Genomic DNA, 14,928 nt, shown 5'->3' with positions numbered 1-14,928 from the left:
TTATCAAGTGCTTTTTCTGCATCTAGTGAAATGATCATATGGTTTTTGTCTTTCATTAATTTGTGGTGATGTATCACATTTATTGATTTGCTTATGTTGAACAATCTTTGCATCCCTGAGGTAAATCCCAATTAATATTGTTGTCTTATCTTTTTGATGTATCATTTGATTTGGTTGGCTGGTATTTTGTTGAGAATGTTTACATCCATGTTCATCAGATATATTGGCCTACAGTTTCCTTTTGTTTTTTGTTTTGTCTTTATCTGATGTGGGTATTAGTGTAATTTTTGCCTTGTAGAATAAATCAGGATTTTCCTTTTGTTTTGTTTTTTATATTATTTAGAGATGAATTGATGTTAGTTTTTCTTTAAAGTTTGGTAGAATTCATCAGGAAGGCTATACAGTGCTGAGATATTCTTTGTCAAAAGACTTTTTATTATTGACTCAATCACATTACTTGTTATTGGCCTATTCAGGATTTCTGTTTCTTCCATGTTCAATCTTGATTTTTATATATGTCCAGGAATTTAGTTGTATTCTTTAAATTTTCCAATTTGGTGGTTTATAGTTGCTCAAAGCAGTAACGATCTTTTGTATTTCTGTAGTATCAGCTGTGATGTTTCTTTTTTCATTTCTATTTGTATTTATGTAAAGAGTCATCTCTTTTTTATTCTTGGTTAGTGTAGCTAGCCAAGATAAATCCCAATGGTTATTATTGCATTATCTTTTTGATGTATTGTTTGATTCGGTTTGCCAGTATTTTTTGTTTAGTGCCATGTGAAATTGATCTTTTCAAGATCTTTTTGTACCATCAACCCTTTCTACTTTTTGTCTATATTTTGTTTAGTTATGGCCTGATTTTTATTCTTTTTTTCTCCTAATTTTGGGATTTTTTTTACTTTTCTAATTCTTTGAGGAGCATCATTTATTAGTCTTTTTATATAAAGTAATTCTATGTTTCTGAGGTAAGCATTTATTGCTATAAATTTCTATCTAAGCACTGCTTTTGTTGTATCTCTAGTTCTCTGGGTGTTGTGTTTCCATTCTCATTTGTTTCAAAAAGTGTTTTCATTTCTTCATTGACTCATTGGGGTGTTCAGGAGCCATGTTGTTTAATTTTTATGTACTTGTACGCTTTCCAAAGTTCTACGGTTATTGATTTCTCATCTTATTCCATTGTGACCTGAAAAGATGGTTGATATTATTTCAATTTAAAAAAATTTATTGAGACTTCTTTTGTGGGCTAACATGTGGTCTGTCTTGGAGAATGTTTCACGTACTGATGAGAAAATGTGTATTCTCTGACTAATGGATGGAATGTTCTTTGAATATCTGTTAGTTCCATTTTTTCTATAGTGCAGACTAAGTAGAAAGTTTCTGTGTTAATTTTCTGTCTACATAATTTATCTGATATTGAAGACGAGGTGTTGAAGTCCTCAACTACCACTATATTGGATTCTATCTCACTCTGTAGCTCTAATAATTGCTTTATATATCTGGTGTTTGTCATATATATATTTATAGTTGTTATATCCTCTTTTGGAATAAATTCCTTTGTCATTATATAATAAGCTTCTTTTTTATGTTTACTGATGTAAAGTCTTTTTTGCTTGATATAAGTACTCTTACATGCTTTTGGTTTCCATTTGCATAAAATGTTTCTTTCCATCTCTTCACTTTACATTTATTTGTGTCTTTATGGGTGAATTGAGTTTCTTGTAGGCAACATATAGTTGGGATTGTTTTCTTTTTTGGTTCATTCAGTCAATCTATATCTTTTGTTGTTGTTGTTGTTGTTATTTCGTTTTTATTTCATAATCATAAACTTAACTCAACTTTGCAATCCAGCTAGGCATGGAAAGGAACAAGGAAAACATGGAACCCAAAGGGAACTGCAGGGAGAGCACAAAGATTCTAGGATACACAAGCAAATGGGGTGCAGGAGTGCTCTCCTGAGCTACAGAAGGAATGGTCTGGTGGCTAAGATAAAACACAAGTCAAACTTATTAGAGTTGTCCACAGTCAGCAGTGGTGATCTTCTTTCTGGTCTCGCCACTGCTGGACTCAGAGGGCTCTATGGCCTCCACAATATTCATGCCTTCTTTTGCCTTGCCAAAGACCACATGCTTGCCATCCAACCACTCAGTCTTGGCAGTGCAGATGAAAAACTGGGAACCATTTGTGTTGGGTCCAGCATTTGTCATGGACAAGATGCTAGGACCTGTATGCTTTCAGATGAAATTCTTATCATCAAATTTCTCCCCGTAGGTGGATTTGCTGCCAGTGCCATTATGGTGTGTGAAGTCACCACCCTGACACATAAACCCTGGAATAATTCTGTGAAAGCAGGAGCCCTTATAACCAAATCCTTTCTCTCCAGTGCTCAGAGCACGAAAGTTTTCTACTGTCTTTGGAACTTTGTCTGTAAACAGCTCAAAGGAGACTCGGCCCAAGAGCTCACTGTCAACGGCGATGTTGAAGAACACGGTGGGGTTGACCATGGCTGATTGTACAGGGCTCCCGGTGGCGGCGGCGTCTGTAAAAAAGGCAATCTATATCTATTAATTAAGGAATTTAAACCATTTATCCTTAAGTGCTTTTGATAGGTGAGGACTTACTCCTGCCATTTTTTAAATCGTTTTGTGATCAATTTGTATATTTTTTGTAATTTTCTTCCCTTTTTATTGTTAACTTTTATGACTTTGTGGTTTTTGCAGTGATAATTTTGTATTCTTTTTGTTTCCTGATTTGTGTCAGCACTACCAGTGAGTTTTACACTTTCTTTTATGACAGTAGATATTGTTCTGCTTCCACATGTAGGACTCCTTAAGCATTTTTTTTTTTTTTTTTTTTTTTGAGGTGGAGTCTCATTCTGTCACCTAGGCTGGAGTGCAGTGGCATGATCTTGGCTTACTGCAACATCTGCCTCCTGGATTCAAGTAGTTCTTCTGTCTCAGCCCCCTGAGTAGCTGGGATTACAGGTGCACACCACCACGCCTGGCTAATTTTTGTATTTTTAGTAGAGATAGGATTTCACCACTTTGGCCAGGCTGGTCTCGAACTCTTGGCCTCAGGTGATCCACAAGCCTCAGCCTCCCAAAGTGCTGGGATTACAGGCGTGAGCCACCGGGCCCAGCCAAGTATTTCTTATAGTGCTGATTTAGTGGTAATAAATTCTCTCAGTTTTTGCTTATCCAGAAAAAAATTTATTTCTCCTTCATTTTTGAAGGATAGATTTGCTGGGTATAGCACATTTTTTGTTATTGTTATAGTTTTTTAGTCCATTGAATATATATATAGAGTGTGTGTGTGTGTGTGTGTGTGTGTGTGGTCCAATGAATATATCATCCCATTCTTGCCTGCCCTGTAAGGTTTCTACAGAGAAATCTGTTGTCATTCTGATGAGGATTCCCTTATATGTGACTAGAAACTTTTCTCTTGGTGTTTTTAGAATTTCCTCTTTCACTTTTGATAGTTTGAATCTAATGTGCCTTGAAGAAGACTTTTTGGGTTGAACATATGTATTAGTCCTTGGGCATCCTGTATCTGGATGTCTATATCTGTTGCAAGACTTGGGAATTTTTCAGCAATTATTTCATTAAATAGATTTTCCTTGCTTTCTCTCATCTATCCTCCTTCTGGAATTTCCAAAATGGCAAACTGTTTTTTTTTGTTTGTTTTTGTTTGTTTGTTTTTGGAGATGGAGTCTTGCTCTGTTGCCCAGGCTGGAGTGCAGTGGAGTGATCTTGACTCACTGCAAGCTCTGCCTCCTGTGTTCAAGTGATTCTCCAGCCTCAGCCTCCTGAGTAGCTGGGATTACAGGTGTTCACCACCACGCCCAACTAATTTTTGTATTTTTAGTAGAGACAGGGTTTTACCATGTTGGTCAGGCTGGCCTCAAACTCCTGACATTTTGATCCACCTGCCTTGGCCTCCCAAAGTGCTGGGATTACAGGCGTGAGCCACCACACCCGGCTGAAACTGTTTTATTTAGTACAGTTCCACATGTCCTGCAGCCTTTCTTTTAGTATTGTTTTGTGTTTTTGTTATCTGAGTAAATTACTTTAAAAGACCTGTGTCAATTCAGAAATTATTTCTTCTGCTTGATTTAGTCTATTATTAATGCTCTAGATTGTATATTTTTTTAATTTCATTCCTTGAGTTCTTCAGTTCCAGGATTTCTGTTTGGCTCTTTTTATGGTGTCTATCTCTTTGTTGAATTTCTCATTCAGATCATGAATTGTTTTTCTGATTTCTTTTTATTGCTTACCTGTATTGTCTTGCATCTCACTGAGTTTCCATAAAATCATTATTTTGAATAAGTTTTCAGGCATTTCATAGATATTTTTCCCTTGAAACCTTTTATTGAAAATTGTGTTCCTTTGGAAGTGTTATGTTTTCTTACTTTTTTTGTTTATTTTGTTCTTACATTGATATCTAGACATTTGGTTAGCAGTCATTTCTTCCAGTTTTACAGATTAATTTTCATAGAAAAATACTTTTTCCTTTAGATAACTCTATAGTTTTGATTGAGTAGGGTGCTTAGGCTTTGACTGGGTAGGCACAGTGGTATAATGTTCATATAATTTATTTGGCTGTATTCAACATCAGTGGAGTCTGGACATTTCTCAACTGCGTAGGCTGTGGTTGTTAGTGGAGGTTGTGGTAAGGCATTGCTGGGGATGTCAGGCAGGATGTTCCCTGTGACCCTGGGTAGCACGTGTGAGTACCAGTCGTGGTGCCAGGGGCCAGGCATGCTAGTCTTCAAACCCCTGGGCAGCATACATGGGAGCTGGTGGTGACAGATAGGGGTGAGTGTGGGTTTGTACCAATGACTGTTGACTATTTCTAGTTTCAAACACTATGCGGCACAGGAAAAATGTGCTTAGAGCGTTGTGTTGTGTTGTGGATAGATCAACCACATGCATTGAAGTAAGTATCCAGATAAATTTCAGGAACAAAATGGAGATGTGAAAAATTGTAGGTTAAGATTTATCGAAAAGGATTACCTAAATGTTAATAATACCACAAAAATAGCAGAATTTCATTATGTACCACAGCATTTATGTTGACTGCAATATAAGAAATGGCCTTTTTCTGGCTGGGCGCAGTAGCTCATACCTGTAATCCCAGCATTTTGGAAGGCTGAAGCTGGTGGATCACCTGAGGTCAGGAGTTCAAGATCAGCCAGGCTAACATGGTGAAACCTGGTCTCAACTAAAAATACAGAAAAAAATTATCTAAGCATGTTGGCGGGCACCTGCAATCCAGCTACTTCGGTAGGCTGAGGCAGGAGAATCACTTGAACCTGGGAGGTAGAGGTTGCAGTGGGCCGAGATTGCGCTATTGCACTCCAGCTTGGGCGACAAGAGTGTAACTCCGGCTAAAAGAAAAAAAAAGAAATGGCTTTTTTTTTTTTGCCTTTAGGAAACTTACCATTAGTTGTAGAGCTGGGTGGGAACAATATTCAATGATAGTAGTATGTGATAAATAAAGAAAAAGACTTCCTGCCTCCCAGAATAATATTTATCTAAAATTTAAATAATCATCATTTAATTTGAGAAACATGATGAATTTATTGTTTGTTAGAGCAAACTTCACTCAACCAAGAAACTGAAATTGTTAAAAAAAAAAAAAAAAGAAAGAAACTGAAATTGTTATATGAATCATTATACCAATATGATTTTAAGTTCCTCCAAATAGAAATAAGTACGCAAAAAGGATTTTATGAGCCAGGATTAGTTTATTAGTCTGTGGGTAATGAAAGATGCCAATATATGCACTCTTTCAGTAAGAAACATTCATTTCTTGGTCATTCTACATGAATAGCATTGGTTAAGGTGCGATTGCCATGCTCCTCAGCATCAGTAAGGGACCCATGTTATGGAGACTTCATCAGTTTTTAGTGGCATCATCTGGCATATGCCATCAAAAAAAGAATAAGATAGATAACAGGGCACAAAAGTATGTGCAGGACATATAAAATCATTCAGTGCTACATTTTAATTAATTGTGTAAAAATGAACAAATTTCCATTGGTCTATATATCTACAGAACAGAGACCTCAGAAGTAATGTCACACATCTACAACCACCTGATATTTGACAAACCTGACAAAAGCAATGGGGAAAGGATTCTCTGTTTAATACATGGTGTCGGGAAAACTCGCTAGCCATATGCAGAAAACTGAAACTGGACCCCTTCCTTATACCTTATACAAAACTTAACTCAAGATGAATTAAAGACTTAAACAGAAGACCTAAAACCATTAAAATCCTAGAAGAAAACCTAATACCATTCAGGACATAGGCATGAGCAAAGATTTCATGACTAAAACACCAAAAGCAATGGCAACAAAAGCCATAACTGACAAATGGGATCTAATTAAACAAAAGAGTTTCTGCACAGCAAAAGAAACTAACATCAGAGTGAACAGGCAACCTACAGAATGAGAGAACATTTTTGCAATTTATTCATCTGACAAAGGACTAATATCCAGAATCTACAAGAAACTTAAACAAATTTACAAGAAAAAAACAACCCCATCAAGAAGTGAGTGAAGGATATGGACACTTTTTGTTTTTTTTGTTTTTTTTTTGAGACAGAGTTTTGTTCTTGTTGCCCAGGCTGGAGTGCAGTGGCGCCATCTTGGCTCACTGCAACCTCTGCCTCCCGGGTTCAAGCAATTCTCCTGTCTCAGCCTCCCAAGTAGCTGGGATTACAGGCATGTGCCATCATGCCTGACTAGTTTTGTATTTTTAGTAGAGATGGCGTTTCTCCATGTTGGTCAGGCTGGTTTCGAACTCCCAACCTCAGGTGATCTACCCACCTGGGCCTCCCAAAGTACTGGGATATAGGCATGAGCTACCACCCCCGGCCATGAACAGACACTTCTTAAAAGAAGATATTTATGCGGCCAACAAATACTTGAAAAAAAAAGCTCATCATCACTGGTCATTGGAGAAATGCAAATCAAAACCACAATGATATCTCACTCCAGTTAGAATGGTGATCATTAAAAAGTCAGGAAACAACAGATGCTGGAGATAATGTGGAGAAATAGGAACACTTTTACACTGTTGGTGGGAGTGTAAATTGGTTTGGCCATTGTGGAAGATAGTGTGGCGATTCCTCAAGTATCTAGAACTAGAAATACCATTTGGCCCAGCAATCCCACTACTGGGTATATACTCAAAGGATTATAAATCATTCTACTATAAAGACACATGAACATGTATGTTTATTGCAGCATTATTCACAATAGCAAAGACTTGGAACCAACCCAAATGTCCATCAATGATAGACTGGATAAATAAAATGTGGCACATATACACCATGGAATACTATGCAGCTACAAAAAGGATGAGTTCATGTCCTTTGCAGGGACACGGATAAAGCTGGAAACCATCATTCTCAGCAAACTAACACAGGAACAAAAAACCAAACACTGCATGTTCTCACTCATAAGTGGGAGTTGAACAATGAGAACACATGGACACAGGGGGGGGAACATCACACACCAGGGCCTTCGGGTGTGTGACTAGGGAAGGGATAGCATTAGGAGAAATATCTAATGTAGATGACAGGTTAATGGGTGTAGCAAACCACTATGGCACATGTATACCTATGTAACAAACCTGCACGTTCTGGACATGCATCCCAGAACTTAAAGTGTGTGTGTGTGTGTGTATGTATATCTATACATATATATGTATATATATATATAAATGCACATACTTTCCTTCAAATAAGTAAGGAAAGGTGGAAAAATTATGGAGGCTTGAGTATAACTTAGCAAAAGGGAGTTGAACAGCATAATCTTTTAACTTCTGTGTTCTCACCTGCCTCCTAATTGCTGGGTAACATGATACCAACAATTTTATCTCTATTAGGTAAAATTGATTTTACCTCTATTAGGCTCTGGGATTCTTCTTCACCTGAACAGTCTAGATTAGGAGCAAAATGTGGTAATTAATTGATGAACTCTTAAGATTCAATGACATATTGAGAAAATTTTTCAGTAGGCTCATACTAAAAATCCATTTATTTATTTATTTGAGACGGAGTCTCACTCTGTTGCCCAGGCTGTGGTGTCTCACACTGTTGCCCAGTGTAGTGGTGTGATCTAGGCTCACTGCAATCTCTGCCTCCCAGGTTCAAGTGACTCTGCTGCCTCAGTCTCCGGAATAGCTGGGACTACAGGCCTGCGCCACCATGCCCAGCAAATTTTTGTGTTTTTAGTAGAGATAGGGTTTCACCATGTTGGCCAGGCTGGTCTCTAACTCCTGACCTCAAGTGATCTGACTGCCTCAGCCTCCCAAAGTGCTGGGATTACAGGCCTGAGTTACCACGCCTGGCAAAATCCTTTTATTTATAAAAATAATTTTATTTTTCCCATTCAGAATGACAGCTGCTAATTATACAAGAGGGGTGCAGGGAAGTACTGAAAAGAGAAAGGCATGGTCCCTGACAAAGGCTCCACCCCTGGGGCCTGGGCCCACAGACCTAGGTGAGGACGGGAATTTCTGTTTTTGTGTCCACGTGTTGCATTTTCTAAGACCACCCTGGCCTGTCGCACCGCCATCCTGTGCCTGTAGCGGGAAGAAACACAAGCAACTGGACGTCAACAGTAGCATATTGCTAGAAGAACACACCAACAGGCACCAGCACATGGTGGAAGGCCAGCGACCGACGGAAGGATGCAGAGATTGGTCGGGGCTGTCAGAGGACAGCCTGGCTGCTGGGCGGCCCAACTTCAGGGGAAATCCACCTTCCTATTCCATCTCCCTTCTGGCCTCTTCATCCACCTCGCTGAGAGCTACTACCACTCAATAAAAAACCTTGCACTCGTTCTCCAAGCCCATATGTGATCCAATTTTTCTGATACATTAAGGCAAGAACCTGAGATACAGAAAGCCCTCTGTCCTTGCGATAAGGCAGAGGGTCTGAGCAGATAAACACAAGCCACTTGCAGACAGCAAAGAGGAAGACTCCTCCAATACTGTTATATTTTTCTAAGTGTCTATTACCCTGAATATTCTGACTGCTTTTGTCACTTTCTAGTGCCTTCAGGTTTACTTGATTTTCACATTTTGTCCAAGGTTTCTAATGTTGATCTATGGGTGAGGACATGCAGTTTTGTTAGAAAGAGGACAGTGTGTGCATGTGCCTTTATAGTAGCATGATTTATAATCCTTTGGGCACATACCCAGTAATGGGATCACTGGGTCAAATGTGGCACATATACACGATGGAATACTATGCAGCCATAAAAAAGGATGAGTTCATGTCCTTTGCAGGGACATGGATGAAGCTGGAAACTATCATTCTCAGCAAACTATCACAAGGACAGAAAACCAAACACCGCATGTTCTCATAGGTGGGAATTGAACAAGAGAACACTTGGACACAGGGCAGGGAACATCACACACTGAGGTCTGTGGTGGGGTGGGGAGCTGGAGGAGGGATAGCATTAGGAGATATACGTAATGTAAATGACGAGTTAATGGGTGCAGCAAACCAACAAGGCACATGTATATGTATGTAACAAACCTGCACGTTGTGCACATGTATCCTAGAACTTAAAGTATATTAAAAAAAAAGAGTACAGTGTAACACACATCGACGGGGACCCACACGAGCTGTAAACACCCACCCCTAGAGGCTGCTTTGGGGTTGGAGCCCCACAACCTGCCCATCTATATTCTCCCCTAGAAGTTTGAGCAGCGGGGCACTGAAGTGAGCCACTCCCCATCACGTGCCCTGTGAGGGGGACAAGGGAACTTTTCTCATTTCACTAATAACTCATTTTGTCAGCCCAAATTTGTAGAGCTTTATAACTGAGTGTTTTCCCCATCAGATTGCATTTCAAGATGCTAGGTGCCAAGTTGTTCTGAATCATTATTCTACATGATTAGAGCTTAGGTATAAGATAACTTTAACTAATAATTATAGAATTGCGTGGAAATTCTAAGTACTCAGGTAGAGTACTGTATATTCTAAGCTGTAGAATGTATAACTGTAATTCATATTCTTTTAATTCAAATATTCTTGCTGTAGTAAACTGCACTAAGAATAAAACTGTAGTGACTGAGTGCCTAGCTGGTACAGACCCCAGAACATACTGAAACATTACCATCCCCAGGGTTTGTTGTTTTGTACGCTCCTGTTCTGGATTCTGTATAATCCTCTGAAGGTTTTTTTTTTTTTTTTTCCAGGTAGTTAATTTGATTGAAATTAAATTCTTAATTTTTCCCTGCTACATACAGCAGCTGAAATCTTTTTGTAGTTCCTATAGCCTATTCTGGGCTGCTTCACATCTGTCTCAAACATGTGTACTTTAGAGACTTGATCAGAGTTTATACATACAATTTGGTATTTATTCCTCTACATCTCTTCTTTACGGGTACTTTACCATCATTTTCTAGTTGCTATGGCAGGCACAAATCATTCTTGCTTTTCTTTTTTTTTTTGAAACGGAGTCTCGCTCTGTCTCCCAGGCTGAAGTGCAGCGGCACAATCTCAGCTCACTGCAACCTCCGGCTTCTGGGTTCAAGCGATTCTCCTGTCTCAGCCTCCTGACTAGCTGGGACTACAAGAGCCCACCACCATGCCCGGTTAATTTCTGTGTTTTCATTAGAGATGGGGTTTCACCATATTGGCCTGGTTGGTCTTGAAATCCTGACCTTGTGATCTGCCCACCTCAGCCTCCCAAAGCACTGGGATTAGAAGCGTGAGCCACTGCGTCTGGTTCATTTTTGTTTTTCAAAGCAACAAGTATGTATATTGTTAACTGAGTTTTTAGTATTCTACCCAGTAACAACTGAGGTCTGCCTTCACGTGAAAAGCCACAGAAACAGGAAACTCCCCCAGTACTGTTGCCTTTTTCTAAATGTCTATTACCCTGAATATTCTGATTGCTTGTCACTTTCGAGTGCCTTCAGGTTTACTTGATTTTTACATTTTGTTCAAGGTTTCTAACGTTGGATCTGTGGGTGAGGGTATGCAGTTTTATTAGAATATATATCTTCATTAACGGAGATAGAACCTCAGTTTTGCTCACTCTAGACGATCTTTAACTGTATGTTAAATTGCTTGATTTTAGGCTTTCTTTCTCTACCAAACTGCTGGAGTTTTTTTTTCAGTTGTGGTTGTAACATTTTGCACTGCCACATAATTCAGAAAGAAAATAATGGTGATGTTGGAGTCTGGTGGTTAATACAAAGATATTATTAAGATTAGATATATGTTTAGGCATATTATGAGATGTAATTTATGTATCTTATTGATACTGAAGAGGATCAAGGAGCTCAGAACATAATGATTACCTTGTGACAAGTATAGCATCAAGTAGGAGGATTGGTTGCAATGTCCAAAGAAAAAAATCAAAGAGATCTCTTTTCCAAAGAGCTCTCCTCTGCCCAATGCTTATTTCATCCCATCCTTCCAACACATCCTATAAACATTATTTTACTTTTCTCTCTCTTTTAATCTTAGAACTGGCTCTTCAACAGGACATCTTCTCTTTAGCCCCTAAGTGTTGCGGGAAGTCAGGGACCCCGAACGGAGGGACCGGCTGAAGCCATGGCAGAAGAACACAAATTGTGAAGATTTCATGGACATTTATTAGTTCCCCAAATTAATACTTTTATAATTTCTCATGCCTGTCTTTATGGCAATCTCTAAACATAAATTGTGAAGATTTCATGAACACTTATCACTTCCCCAATCAATACCCTTGTGATTTCCTATGCCTGTCTTTACTTTAATCTCTTAATCCCGTCATCTTCTTCGGAAGCTGAGGAGGATGAATGTCGCTTCAGGACCCTGTGATGATTGTGTCAACTGCACAAATTGTTTGTAGAGCATGCGCGTTTGAACAATGTGAAATCTGGGCATCTTGAGAAAAGAACAGGATAACAGCGAGGTTCAGGGGAAAAAGGGAGGTAACTTTGAACTGGCCGCCAGTGAGCCAGACGGAACAGAGCCATAGTTCTCCTTTTTCAAAAGCAAATAGGAGAAATATCGCTGAATTCTTTTTCTCAGCAAGGAACATCCCTGAGAGAGAGAATGCGCCCATAGGGTAGGCCTATGAACGGCCCCCTCAAAGCGTGCTGTCTTTTATGGTCGAAGCCATGAAATAAGACCTGGTCTCCTGTAGCACTTCCAGGCTTATTAGGATAAGGAAATTCTCGCCTAATAAATTTTGGTCAGACAGGTTGTCTGCTCTCAAACTCTGTTTCCTGATAAGATGTTATCAACAACAATGCGTGCCCAAAACTTCATTAGCAATTTTAACTTCGCCTCATCTGGTGGTCCTGTGATCTCACCCTGCCTCCACTTGCTTTGTGATATTTTATTACTTTGTGAAGTATGTGATCTCTGTGACCCACACTCTATTCGTGCACTCCCTCGCCTTTTGTAAATCGCTAATAAAAACTTGCTGGTTTTACCGCTCGGAGAACATCATGGATCCTGCCGACATGTGATGTCTCCCCCAGACACCCAGCTTTAAATTTCTCTCTCTTGTGCTCTTTCCCTTTATTTCTCAAACCAGCTGAGACACTTGGGACATAGAAAAGAACCCACGTTAAACATCGGGAGCAGGTTCTCCTGATACCTCTGCCCAACCCTTATTCCATTCCATCCCTCCAACACATCCTATAAACATTATTTTACTTTTCTCTCTCTTTTAATCTTAGAGCTGGCTCTTCATCAGGACACCTTCTCTTTAGCCCCTAAGAACTCTCATTCTTTCTGCTACTTCGTATTTGTCCTCCCACTGGTTTCTGCTTGAGGCCTGCTCCCATTCTTTACTCAGTGTCCTGCAGAACAGTCTTCAAGCAATCCCTGTTTTTTAACAACCTCTTCTTTTCTTTCGCTTCTCCCCAAATTGTACCAAAATTCCAACCAGATATGCCTAATTAATGGCCCAGCATAGATCTGAGGTCTCAGAATAGATCTAATGCCTAATTAATGGCCCAGCATAGATCTGAGGTCTCAGAAGACGACATAATTGTTACTCAGAGGTTCAGAAGTGATGGGGAAGGAACATCCTAGAACTGATACATAGGCAGAGAGAAAATCCACAGTTGATGTCCATTAGCCTTTTTGAGCACAGGTTGCCTTCTCCAGTCTTTTACTGAGAAGATGGAGTGTAGCTCAGAGCAATTCATAAGCTTCACATTCTTTTCAGCTGAGAGATTCATTACTAGGGCCAGGAACATCTGTTTAAAAAAAAATCCTTCAGTGTGCAGATCTTTTCTGTTGTGTATACAAATTCAGGTCTTTATTGTTGTGTAACTGGGTACTTCATCCTGAGCTGTGGGACTTAGAGAGTCCCAAGGTAATACAATATCACAAGGTAATACAATATCACAAGGTAATACAATATCACAAAGCAAGTGGAGGCAGGGTGAGATCACAGGACCACCAGACGAGACGAAGTTAAAATTGCTAATGAAGTTTTGGGCATGCATTGTCGTTGATAACATCTTATCAGGAAACAGAGTTTGAGAGCAGACAAGTTGTCTGACCAAAATTTATTAGGCGGGAATTTCCTTATCCTAATAAGCCTGGAGAGTCACTTGTCAACAATTCAAGGTAGTTCAGACTGTTCTCAGTGAGTGAAAGCCTCAATCTTCATAGCATTGGGTGACAGGAAGGCAGAGGTCAAAGGGAAAATTTATAGCATCAACCTCCTCAGTTTCCCTGGATGGTGCTGAGGTAGAGGTGTGCGCACACACATACACAGTTACTGAAAATATTCACCTTGGAATCCCTCCTCTGACTAAAGTTACCATAAAGATAGCGACCTTAAAATTTCTGTGACCAAGCAGGGTCAAGAGCAGAGACTATTTGATGAGGCAGCCCATTAAAACAAAACAAAACACTTCAGCTCAAAACTTGGGAAAGAGTTGGAAATAAAAATGCCAATAGACATAGGGATCCTACCATGCCCTTCATAAACATCTGCTGCAAAAATAATTCTCCTCACTAAACAAGGAGAACAAGTATTTTCTTGTCATTTATGAAAATTACCATGCCCTTTTACCTTAACGAAAAGAGTGAGGCTAACCTGGGCTCACAATTCACTTATCAATACCATTGTTGAGAAATGCCACATGCACTTCTGACTTTATCTGCATCACTGTGCAAAATACATTTTTACAACTTGGCAAACAGGAAAAATTTACAATGAAATTAGAGTACTCAGAAATACTTAAGACTAGGCAGCTATGAAGCTAAAAACAAATTTTTTTTTCCCCACTTATAAACACTTATTTTAAAACTTTCTACAAGAAAAATCTGTGATTTTTAATTTAATTATTTCTTAAAACAAAGTGAGAGAGATAATTTTGAAAATAAACTTACATATTGTTAAAAATTATTGATTTCAGTCACAGTGAAAGGGAACCAAAAATTAATAGACACCATAATGAGGCTGGGCATAGTGGCTCACACCTGTAATCCTAGCACTCTGGGAGGTAAAGTGGGCAGACCACTTGAGCCCAGGGGTTCGGGACCAGCGTGGGCAACAGTGAAACCTCGTCTCTACCGAACATACAAAAAATTACCAGGGCGTGGTGGTGTGTGCCTGTAGTCCCAGCTACTTGGAAGGCTGAGGTGGGAGGATGAACCCTGGAGATGGAGGTTGCAGTGAGCCGAGATCGTGCCATTGCACTCCAGCTTGGGTGACAGAGACAGACCCTGTCTCCAAACAAACAAACGAACAAAACCCAACACCATAATAATGGATTACCACTATGTGCTAGAAATGAGTGAAGGTATTTAAAAAACTTTAATTTTCTAAAAACTATACCACTAATTTTATTATAATTATTTTTTTACCATTAATAAACTGATTCCCACATAATTCAGTTTGTTTGATAAAGACTAATATGTAGCAACACTAGAATTACAATAAAA

At 39.2% G+C, this 14,928-nt stretch overlaps 1 pseudogene; it reads right to left on the bottom strand.

Moving 5' to 3' along the window:
- Positions 1 to 1,731: 1,731 nt before the first annotated feature.
- LOC103877701 lies at positions 1,732 to 2,670 on the bottom strand (annotated as a pseudogene).
- Positions 2,671 to 14,928: the final 12,258 nt, after the last annotated feature.

The sequence above is a fragment of the Papio anubis genome, chromosome 12, assembly GCF_008728515.1.
Source record: "Papio anubis isolate 15944 chromosome 12, Panubis1.0, whole genome shotgun sequence".
Lineage (NCBI taxonomy): Eukaryota > Metazoa > Chordata > Mammalia > Primates > Cercopithecidae > Papio > Papio anubis.
The sequence above is the reverse complement of the archived record's forward strand: the minus strand, read 5'-3'. Positions and strand labels throughout refer to the sequence as shown.